The sequence below is a fragment of the Pseudophryne corroboree genome, chromosome 3, assembly GCF_028390025.1.
Source record: "Pseudophryne corroboree isolate aPseCor3 chromosome 3, aPseCor3.hap2, whole genome shotgun sequence".
NCBI lineage: Eukaryota > Metazoa > Chordata > Amphibia > Anura > Myobatrachidae > Pseudophryne > Pseudophryne corroboree.
This window is the reverse complement of record NC_086446.1, coordinates 211,943,492-211,954,655: the sequence shown is the minus strand read 5'-3', so window position 1 is coordinate 211,954,655 and position 11,164 is coordinate 211,943,492.

The following is an 11,164-nucleotide window of genomic DNA, read 5'->3' as shown; positions in this document are numbered from 1 at the left end:
GTAGTAGTGTCCTTATACGTAATGCGCACCCAGTAGTAGTAGTACCGTCCTTATACATAATGCCCCCCCAGTAGTAGCTTCCTTAAATGTAATGCCCCCCCCAGTAGTAGTAGCGTTCTTATACGTAATGCTCCCCCAGTAGTAGCATCCTTATACGTAATGACCCCCCAATAGTAGTAGCATTGTTATACGTAATGACCCTCCAGTAATGGTGGCGTCCTTATACATAATGCCCCCAAGTAGTAGTAGCTTCCTTATATGTAACGTGCCCCCAGTAGTAGTACCGCCCTTATACATAATGCCCCCCCAGTAGTAGTAACGTCCTTATACTTAATGCCCCCCCCCCCCTAGAAGTAGTAGCGTCCTTGTACGTAATACCCCCCCAGTAGTAGTAGCATCCTTATTCGTAATGCTCCCCCCCCAGTAGTAGTAGCATCCTTATACGTAATGCTCCCCCCAGTAGTAGTAGCATCCTTACATGTAATGGCCCCCCCCAGTAGTAGCTTCGTTATATGTAATGCCCCCCAGTAGTAGCATCCATAAAGCACGCGCACACAGAAATACCTCTCACACACACACACACACACACACACACACACACACACACACACACACACACACACATACAGTGGGGATTGAAAGTTTGGGCACCCCAGGCAAAAATTCATTTTAATGTGCAAAAAGAAGCCAAGGAAAGATGGAAAACTCTGCAAAAGGCATCAAATTACAGATTAGACATTCTTATAACATGTCAAAAAAAGTTTGATTTTATTTCCATCATTTACACTTTCAAAAGAACAGAAAACAAAAAATGGCATCTGCAAAAGTTTGGGCACCCTGCAGAGTTAATACCTTGTACTGCCCCCATTGGCAAGTATCACAGCTTGTAAACGCTTTTTGTAGCCAGCCAAGAGTCTTTCCATTCTTGTTTGAGGTATCTTCGCCCATTCTTCCTTACAAAATTCTTCCAGTTCTTTGAGATTCCTGGGCTGTCTGTGACGCACTGCTCTTTTAAGGTCTATCCATAGATTTTCAATTATGTTGAGGTCAGGAGATTGTGAAGACCATTGCAAAACCTTCAGTTTACGCCACTTGATGTAATCTACCGTGGATTTTGAGGTGTGTTTAGGATCATTATCCATTTGTAGAAGCCAGCCTCATTTTAACTTCAGCTTTTTCACAGATGGCATCAAGTTAGCGTCCAAAATTTGCTGGAATCTTATTGAATCCATTTTTCCTTCTACTCGTGAAATGTTTCCTGTGCCACTGGCTGCAATACAACCCCAAAGCATGATTGATCCACCCCCATGCTTAACAGTTGGACAGAAGTTCTTTTCATTAAATTCTGTGCCCTTCCTTCTCCAAACGTACCTTTGCTCATTCCGGCCAAAAAGTTCTATTTTAACCTCATCGGTCCACAGAACTTTATTCCAAAATGCATCAGGCTTGTCTATATGTTCATTTGCAAACTTCAAACGCTGATTTTTGTGGTGAGGACGTAGAAGAGGTTTTCTTCTGATGACTCTTCCATGAAGACCATATTTGTACAAGTATCTCTTTATAGTGGAATAGTGTACCACAAATCCAGTGTCTGCCAGATCTTCCTGGAGGGATTGTGCAGTCAAACGTGGATTTTGACTTGCTTTTCTCACAAGCCTGCGAGCTGTTCGGTCTGATATTTTTCTTGGTCTTCCAGATCTTACTTTATCTTCCACTGTTCCTGATGACTGCCATTTCTTAATTACATTCCGAACAGAGGATATGGGCATCTGATAACGCTTTGCTATCTTCTTATAGCCTTCTCCTGCTTTGTGAGCGTCAACTATTCTCAGTTTCAGTGTTCTACACAACTGCTTAGAGGAACCCATGGTGCTGATTGTTGGAGCAAGGTCAGATGAGTCTGGGCTTTTAAAACCTTTGAGATTGATATCACCTGGTCTTTCAAGATGATGATTGAGAACAATCCATGACACTGCCAGGTCTCAGCTGTCCAAAGGGGGCAGTACAAGGTATTAACTCTGCAGGGTGCCCAAACTTTTGCAGACTTCAGTGGCACAGGGAACTTTTCACGAGTAGAAGGAAAAATTGATTCAATAAGATTCCAGCAAATTTTGGACGCTAACTTGATGCCATCTGTGAAAAAGCTGAAGTTAAAGAGAGGCTGGCTTCTCCAAATGGATAATGATCCTAAACAAACCTCAAAATCCACAGTGGATTACATCAAGAGGCATAAACTGAAGGTTTTGCAATGGCCTTTACAATCTCCTGACCTCAACATAATTGAAAATCTATGGATAGACCTTAAAAGAGCAGTGCGTCACAGACAGCCCAGGAATCTCAAAGAACTCCTTTTGGAGATTTTTCCATATTTCCTTGGCTTCTTTTTGCACATTAAAATTAATTTTTGCCTGGGGTGCCCAAACTTTCAAACCCCACTGTATACACACACACATACACACCCACCATACATGCACACATCCACCAAACACACACATATACATTTCTCTCTCACCCTCCACTTACCTAAGTCTGGCTGGCCGCCACTGTAATTACTCTCCAGTCTCCCTCTGTACAGCAGCCTGGTCATGTAGCTCCGCCCCCTCCTCTGATATGTACACAGCCGCTGAACAGCAGCTGGCAGCAGGGGGGACAGGATGGCGCAGCAGCAGGGAAGGGATGCAGAGCAGGGGGAGTGCCTCTCAGTCCCAGCACCTCCCTGCACTGCATCCCTTCGATGAGCGGGTAGCGCCAGTCCTGCATGCAGGATATGTCAGTGATGACAGGGCTGCACGTGACAGGGCCAGTGACATGATGTGAGAAGGGGAATGCAGGTAGCACAATCCCACACACTGAGAGTTATATAGTGGAAGCAGCACGGTCCCCCAGCAGCACAGAGTATGACAGGAGATACATAATGTGATGCGCTATATAAGACACTGTAAAAAAAAACCACTCAGTTCACAGGGGCACTGACATGATGTGAGGAGGGGACTGGAGGCAGCAGGAAGCCACAGACTGAGAGTTGTATAGTGGGAAGAGCAGGGTCCCTTGGGGACCAAAAAGGGGTCCGGCCACTACACAAAGTGCGTCAGGGAAGCAAGATATGCCTATATACTAGATCTCCAACCAACGTAAATTAACGAACAACTATCATTCACATTTACCATCCTCATCCCGAAGCAAAGTACGGGTATTCAGCTATCTACAATGTTATTTATACTGTGTGTTTAATACTTACATTTATTTTTGTAAACAGACATTCTTAAAATCCCGGGCAACGCCGGGTACTCCCATTTTTGTCACTGTAGCAAAATGAATACATGAGTTAATCTGCTAAATTATTATTGTCTCTCCAACCTCAACATTCTATTTCATTGTGTTTAGTCCTTATAAATCTCATACTCTTAATTTGTCATACTCAATGTCAGATTAACAATGGGGTGGCCCACAATAAAAAAAATCCCACACTACAATGATCCACTGGAGACAGTAGTGAAGGAAAAAAATGGTTTTCCTGTCATCCCCAGCAGCTGTCTGAGGCCCCGCCTATACATACATGCCCACCCATATCACTCACACTCCCCTCAGTATCAGTTTTCCATTTGCCACCAGTGCAGCGAAAGGTCTCACAAGCCCTTTCTGCGGAAGGGCTACATGGAGTGTCCAGGGCCTCCTCTGCATTGTGTGACACCATGCCATGTGGTGCATGGCCCCATGTGGTTATTGCCAGGGCCATAACTAGGTGTGTGCGGAGGGGGCACTGCACATAGCACTGCAGGGTAGGGGGCACTGTTGGCTGCACTTGTCTATTATCTGTTTTAATTACCTTCACTTGCAGTTTCCCCCCTTTTTTGAAGCCCAGCATCTCCTGACCACCCCTATTTCCTACCCTGACCACTTCTTGAACTCAACTTCAGACAATCTATTCATTGAGCTATGCCCTTGCATAAAAAATTTAGATAATTCTAAGCTAGAGAATTCTATTTGAAGCTTAACTTGTACTTTGTGTAAAAATGATTAGTATTGTGGTTGAGCAATAGATTGGATGTGTGGCTGCACACTACATAGATCTGCTCAATTGCAATTCTGATTATTTTTTTTACAAAGTACCAGTAGCTTCATATAGTGTTCATAGATTTTATGCAGGATCAAATAGCTCAATGAGTAGGGTGTTTGATTAGAATTCAACAGGTTATAGGTTTGCATCCTGGGTATGGCAGTATATTGAAATGTGTTATTTAATAAAGGGTATTAGAACTGAATAACAATGAGCTCTCAAGTTAAGTGCATGAATGTGGTATAAAAAGTATGTCTAAATCCATTGTCTTGCAGTGGTCTATAAATGTGTGTGTGCGTGTGCGTGTGTGTGTGTATATATATATATATATATATATATATATAATGTGGGAAGGGGCATCATTGGATGGGATTTCTCTGGGATAAACCTTGTCATGCCCCTTCCCCACGAGGCACACACCTTATGTCCTTACTGAAAAAAAGGGGGGGGGGGATTCTTACTCTGAAACAAGGCACCACAAAGTCTTGTTACGGCTCTGGTTATAGCCGTGGCTGACCTCCATTGTCTGAGGGTCACTGCTGTCACCATCTATTCAACTTCCCAGCAATGTTGTGGATGTGAGGCAAATGCCTGTGAGTGTAGAATAAATCTGGAGTGGAGGAAACAGAACATAATGTTCACAGATGAAGAGGAAGAGGTAGAGAGGACTCAGATGATGAGGAGGGGAGGGGACACAATAATGGTCACAGAGATGAGGAGGAGGGTATTGAGAACACATTAATGGATACAGATAAGGATGTGGAAGAGAACACAATAACGGACTATTGCAACCATGGGTTTTCTGGAATGCTGTATAATGAATGACAGACTAAATGATGTTTATAAGCAAAATATAATAAATGCTGATGATCAGACTCCTGCCAGTATTGACACTACCTCTACTGGGGGGCATGGCCTTGCCTGGAAGGGGTGGGACTACACAAAAGTATCCCCAGTAGTACCCCTTATTCACATTATGCCTCACAGTAGAGCACATACATGTTATGCCACGCAGTAGTTGTGAATCTTACAAAATGTTATACTGTGTACAGTAGTGGTGCCCCTTTTCCATTGCTGGATTTACTATTGACCATATGCTGCAAAACTGCAAATGGTGCAGCTGAACCAGATTCCACAAAACAGGGCTCCCATAATAAATGAGTAAATTACATACATAAAGTATATATACACAATAACAAAAATAATAATAATAATACATTAGTAATAATAGAGGTTAATAATATAGATTAATCTTGGGAATACAACAACATTGGAATACTAATACAAAGTACTGTATACAAAGTAAACAGATACTTAAGATTAATTTTGAGGGCCTGATGAAAGACTTTACAATTAGAAAAAGTAGGAGAAACTTTTTCAAATAGAAGTATACAAAAATCAACATTATTTTCCATCTTACTGTAAGTTTTGTTTTATTTTGAAAAATAACATTTTATTTTATGGTTAATTACTGATAATATTTTGAATTAGATGTACAGTATTTGGAAGCATCATAAACCTCCTAGTGGCTGAGGATTGCCCTATGTGTGCATCAAATATAAACCATTATAACATTCAAACCAGAAATAAAGACACGAAGGCATGTATTTGGCAGAAACATTGTCAGCTATTTATTTATATTAACTGCCAAGTTTTAATGCCTGAATAGTAAATTAAATCAAAAAGTATGGTGGCACCGAAAGATTGGCTTTAAACAACCCTAACCCACTGTACAAATCCCACTCTATAACAACTGAAGCAAACCATCAAAAACCTAAAAACGGATATCCACTCAACCTTCTTCTTCACTACCCACCCGTATGGGTGATGAGGCTGCCCCCCGTAAAGGTGGTCCAGCATATGTATAACAGTCAACGAAGGTGAGCGCACCCAAAAACCAACCACCAATTGACCTCCAACCAATTTCCTAATCAAAAACAAGTAACTTGCCATTTCCCGTCCAAAAAATAGCCGACGAAGAACTACAGCAACAAAATTAGGGAGGGATGTTGGATAGTTGGACACAAAAGAGGCTGACCCAACCAACTAACAGACTCAAAATACAGTAAACCCCGCTCTCAAACCCTATAGGACACGCAACCAGCACATGATGCCCCCTACAGGCCCGCCCTGCAGCCTATGAGGTTTAACACACTACACTCCTATTCTGTCATTCCATTCTCCAAACCTTTTAAGTGTTTAGGACCTCTAAAGGTTCTAATCTGGTCCTGATACATATAGCTATAAATATCCCCAACAGACCACATATATTATAAAAACATTATGCCCTCCATTGTGCTAGCCACACCCCACAGCATAGGCCAAACCCCTTGGGCAGACCACACCCACATCACTGGTTACACCCGCACATTACTGGTCACGCCCCCTGTGAACAATAGGCCCTTCAAACATTTCAGTTCCAGGCCCAAGTGGACCATAATCTGGCACTGATCTTATGCCAGTTACAGTAGATTCACATTTTAAAATTTTACAGGGCATTTACAGAGGCAGTTACTAAGGGGTAGATGTACTAAGCAATGAAAGAGTGGAGAAGTGAGCCAGTGGAAAAGTTGCCCATGGCAACCAGCATTGAAGTAACATTTATAAAGTGTATACTATAAAATTATATGGAGCAACTGGCTCACTTCTCTAATCTTGTTACTGCTTAGTACATCTCCCCAAGTCTATGATGGACTGTTTTTTATAGAAACTGGCTGAATGCTAGTGGTATCAAAACATTGTTGCCTATAAAGACAAGCCTATAAGTGCATACAGTACAATTGTGTAATTAAATTGCAGGGTAAAGCTTTTACGGGGAAGGTATTGGGATTCCAACGCTTGGGATGCCGGCAGTCAAAATACCTCACCCTACTACCACCTCCCAAACAACAATTTGCTGCCCATTGTCCCACTCCCATCAGTTGCAAAATAATGTTTTTAAACAAATCAGTTGTAATGTAAAAAAAAAAAGAATCACCTGGCCTCATCAGCCTGGTGTGCCGCCGACCAGGAAGTGCCGCCCCTAGGCACATGCCACATGCATCTAATGGGAAATCCACCACTGTCTACATTTCATACCGGACCCTTATATATACTGTAGAAGATGAACATTTGGAAGGTTGTTAGAAGGATATATTAGATCTTCGGAGAATATAGAATATGGTATATAATATTATATTATTATACAACACTATTTATCTCTTTCTTTATCTAAATAAACAATATTAAGATATATTTAAACCATATGTTTACCAACATGACTATGATACTTTTACAGACAAAATAGGCAAACACACTGAGCTGTCTCCACAGATTTGGCAGGTACAACCATAAAAAAAGACACAGAGACCATGTTTAAATAAAAAAAAAAATCCTTCTCTGAAGCTGTCAATAACCCAGCAAGATCCCAAAACCCTTGCCTGCAAGACCCATAGCCCCTGGCAAGCTTTCCTGTAATTGGGAATCCTATAATCGCCTTCTAGTCTGAAGACAAATTCCTTTATCTTTGCTCTGGCTCCTATAATATTGCTGGATTCATGTCAGCAGTTATCTCTTCTGTCTATCCATTATTTCTTAGGGATTTCCTCTATCTTTCTGGCCTTTTTATGGGATCCAGAGCTCCAGGCTCATTAGCATATTAAGTGGGTGTAAAATGGTCATTTATGTGCGCAGTAGCAGCGGATTTACTAAACCAGCACTTTGCACACACCTTTGGTGCAGGATACATATGAAACTTTGTGGAATCAACCTCCCCAAGTGGCTATAGCTATTTCAAGAAGCAGAAGACCATAGATCATGCAACAAGCGACATCTCAAAGCTGAACATCTTGACACCAAGGTGATAAGTAGAGTAGCCCTAGTCTCCAACTCCCCTAACCCTCCTTACCCGCAGCCTAACCCTAACCCTCCCCCCCGCAGCCTAACCCTAACTGCCCCTCCCTGCATCTTAAACCTAACCCTCCCTCCCCTTTAGCCTTACCCTCCCCGGGGGTGCCTAACCCTAAGTCCTCCTCTCCACAGCCTTATCCTAACGCCACACCCCCTGCAAAATAACCCTAACCGTCCCCCCGAAGTTTAAACCTAACCTCCCCCCTTCCCCTCACCCCTATGGCTTACCTTTCCGGCAGCTCATAAAATCCTCATTCAGGATCCCGGCAGTCAGGATCCCGGAGCTGGGATAGTGATCAATGTCGGGATCCCGGCGCAGGCATTTCGAGTAGTGTCAGGATTCCGGCATTGGTATTTCGACTGTCGGGAAACCGACTGCCAGGATCCTGACTGGATAAAGTTCCCTATTGCAAAATTGGCAGTCCCATTCATCAGATGATGGAGTAAATGTAATAGCCTGCAAACTGCAGGCATCAATGGGTTCCATGCATGTCTGTCCAATATTCTAAAGTAGCAATCATTAAAATGACAAAACTAGGATGCAGTGGCGTAACTAGGGGCACGCAGCCCCTGTGAGCGCTTGGGGGAGCACAAGGCTGCGGGGCGCCCTAGCCGCCGCCAATAATTTCTGCTGAGGAGGGACACGGAGGGCACAGCGGGCTCCTCTCCTGTGTGTCCCTCCTGGGTCTCCGGCGGCAGCGGTGTGTCTGTTAAATGAGCCCCGGGGGGGGGGGGTGGTTTACCTGGCACTGGGGGGGTGGGGGGTTTACCTGGCACTGGGGGAGCATATTTAGCACTTGGGGGGTGGGGGTTTACCTGGCACTAGGGGAGCATATTTAGCACTGGGGGGGGTGGAGGTTTACCTGGCACTGGGGGGGGGGGATATTTAGCACTGGGGGGGCATATTTGGCACTGGGGATGGGCACTGGGAGCACAGCCCTAGCAACAAGCATTACCCCCTGGTTACAAGCACAACACCCAGCTCATGAAATACCTGCCAACAAGCATTACACCCTAGCAACGAGCATGACACCCAGTGCATGAAACCCCTGGCTACGAATATTACCACCTGGCAACAAGCTTTAAACCCAGCACATGATACCTCTGGCAACAAGCATATCACCTACCGCATGAAACCTCTGGCAACAAGCATGACACCCTGAGCATGAAAACCCCTAGCACCGTGCATGGAACCAAGAGTATGAAACCCCTGACAACGATCAGGTAATTTAAAAGTAATTAGAAGCCTTACTGTAGGACTTAATGTGTAATGGGCATTGCGGTGTGTGGCATAATGTATCACGGACATTGCGGTGTGTGTCATAATGTGTCACCGGCATTACGGTGTGTGGCATACTATATCACGGGCATTGTGGTATGTGGTATAATGTCTCAGGGGCATTGCAGTGTGTGGCATAATGTATAACGGGCATTGCGGTGTGTGGCATAGGGTATAACGGGCATTGCGTTATGTGTCACAGGCATTACTGTGTGTGGTATACTATATCATGGGCATTGTGGTATGTGGAATAATGTCTCAGGGTCATTGCAGTGTGTGGCATAATGTATCACGGACATTGCAGTGTGTGGCATAATGTATCACGGACATTGCGGTGTGTGTCATAATGTGTCACAGGCATTACGGTGTGTGGCATAATGTGTCATAGGCATTACGGTGTGTGGCATAATGTGCCGGGGGCATTATGGTGTGTGGCATAATGTCTAAGGGCCATTGCAGTATGTGGCATAATGTATACTGGGCATTATTATAAGGAGGAAAAATGACAAATAATGTAAGGGGCATGAAACAGGATAATTTTTTTCCTGTGGTGGCCAACGTCTGGGCGTGCAGGTTGCAAAACTGGTTGCAAAACCGGGGTTTAAGGTAGTCTTTTCTTGCAATGCCACGCCCCTATATGCAAAGCCACGCCCATGTCAATGAGGCCACACACCCTTTTTTGCTGCGCGCGCAGATTCATCGCTTTGCTAGTGCCAATAATGGGGGGGGGGGGGGCGCCAGAGAATTTTTTGGCTAGGGGGAGAAAAATTGCTAGTTACGCCACTGCCAGGATGGCGGGTATGTTCAACTGTATGACGAGTGAGAGGGTTTGTTAAGCACAAAGGGCCTGATTTGGAAATGTATACAAATTCCATTTTTATGCAGTTGCATATTTTCTGACAGACAGTTGCTGGGTACACATTTGCAGCTGCAGTGGCATAAGCATACATCTCTGAAACGGGCCCAAGATTTTAACCCAATTTAAATACAGCATAAATGGCATACAATTGCCAATACCAGCATCAGTGTCAGAGCTATACCAAATTAATAATAATAGCCACCCTCCTATTTGACTTTCAAGCAGAAAAAAAAAATGATCCCTGGGTTTTCCACCTGAAAATAATAAGGTTCAGTGAATAATAAGCGACAGTAGTAAAAAACTGTTAGCATTAGCAATAGTTCCAAAATGAAAGAAACAGAGAACCGAATAAAGGTCAATCCTTGCAGTAACAAGATAGCATTTGGAATCTCCAGTGAACACTTTATAACGTATCAAATCCACATATTAAATATCAATTTATATGGTTACGTCAGTGGAAATGATATGTTATGTCTACTTTGCTCAAACAAGCCAGGGACACATTGTTTGAGAGGAGGGAAATGGTCGCGTGTTTAATTGTACAGAGTTGGCTCGCTGTCAGCTAAGATCATAGATTCAGACGCGTGGGATAAATCCTGACCATGAGACCTTAACAGGAGGCACAACGTCTTAAAAGAAAACTTCATAAGACGTATTGCTTTGTGTATACTTAAATATTTTTATATTAAGATGTCTTTTCTGGTACCATTATTAAAAATGAACAGAGATTAACATAATATAAATATGATAATAGCAGTTGCTTTTTTAATGCTGCATTTTAAATATAAGTAATTTGTTAATGGTAATAAGTGAGAGCAAATAAATAATTTCAAGCATTCTTCAGGCTAAATGTAATTTAAATGTTTAAATACAGTACAGGCCATGGAATTAATGTTTAATCTATATATAATAATACATGGACGAGACACATTATTATGATCACCAGCTAATAGCCAGAGTAACCGCCGTGTGCAGCATGGACACTAGCTAGATGGGCTGGAAGTGACTCAGTAATGTGCTGGTAAGTTGGCACAGGTACATTTTGAGAGTGATCTGCTCCGCTGTAGCATGTCAGTCAGCC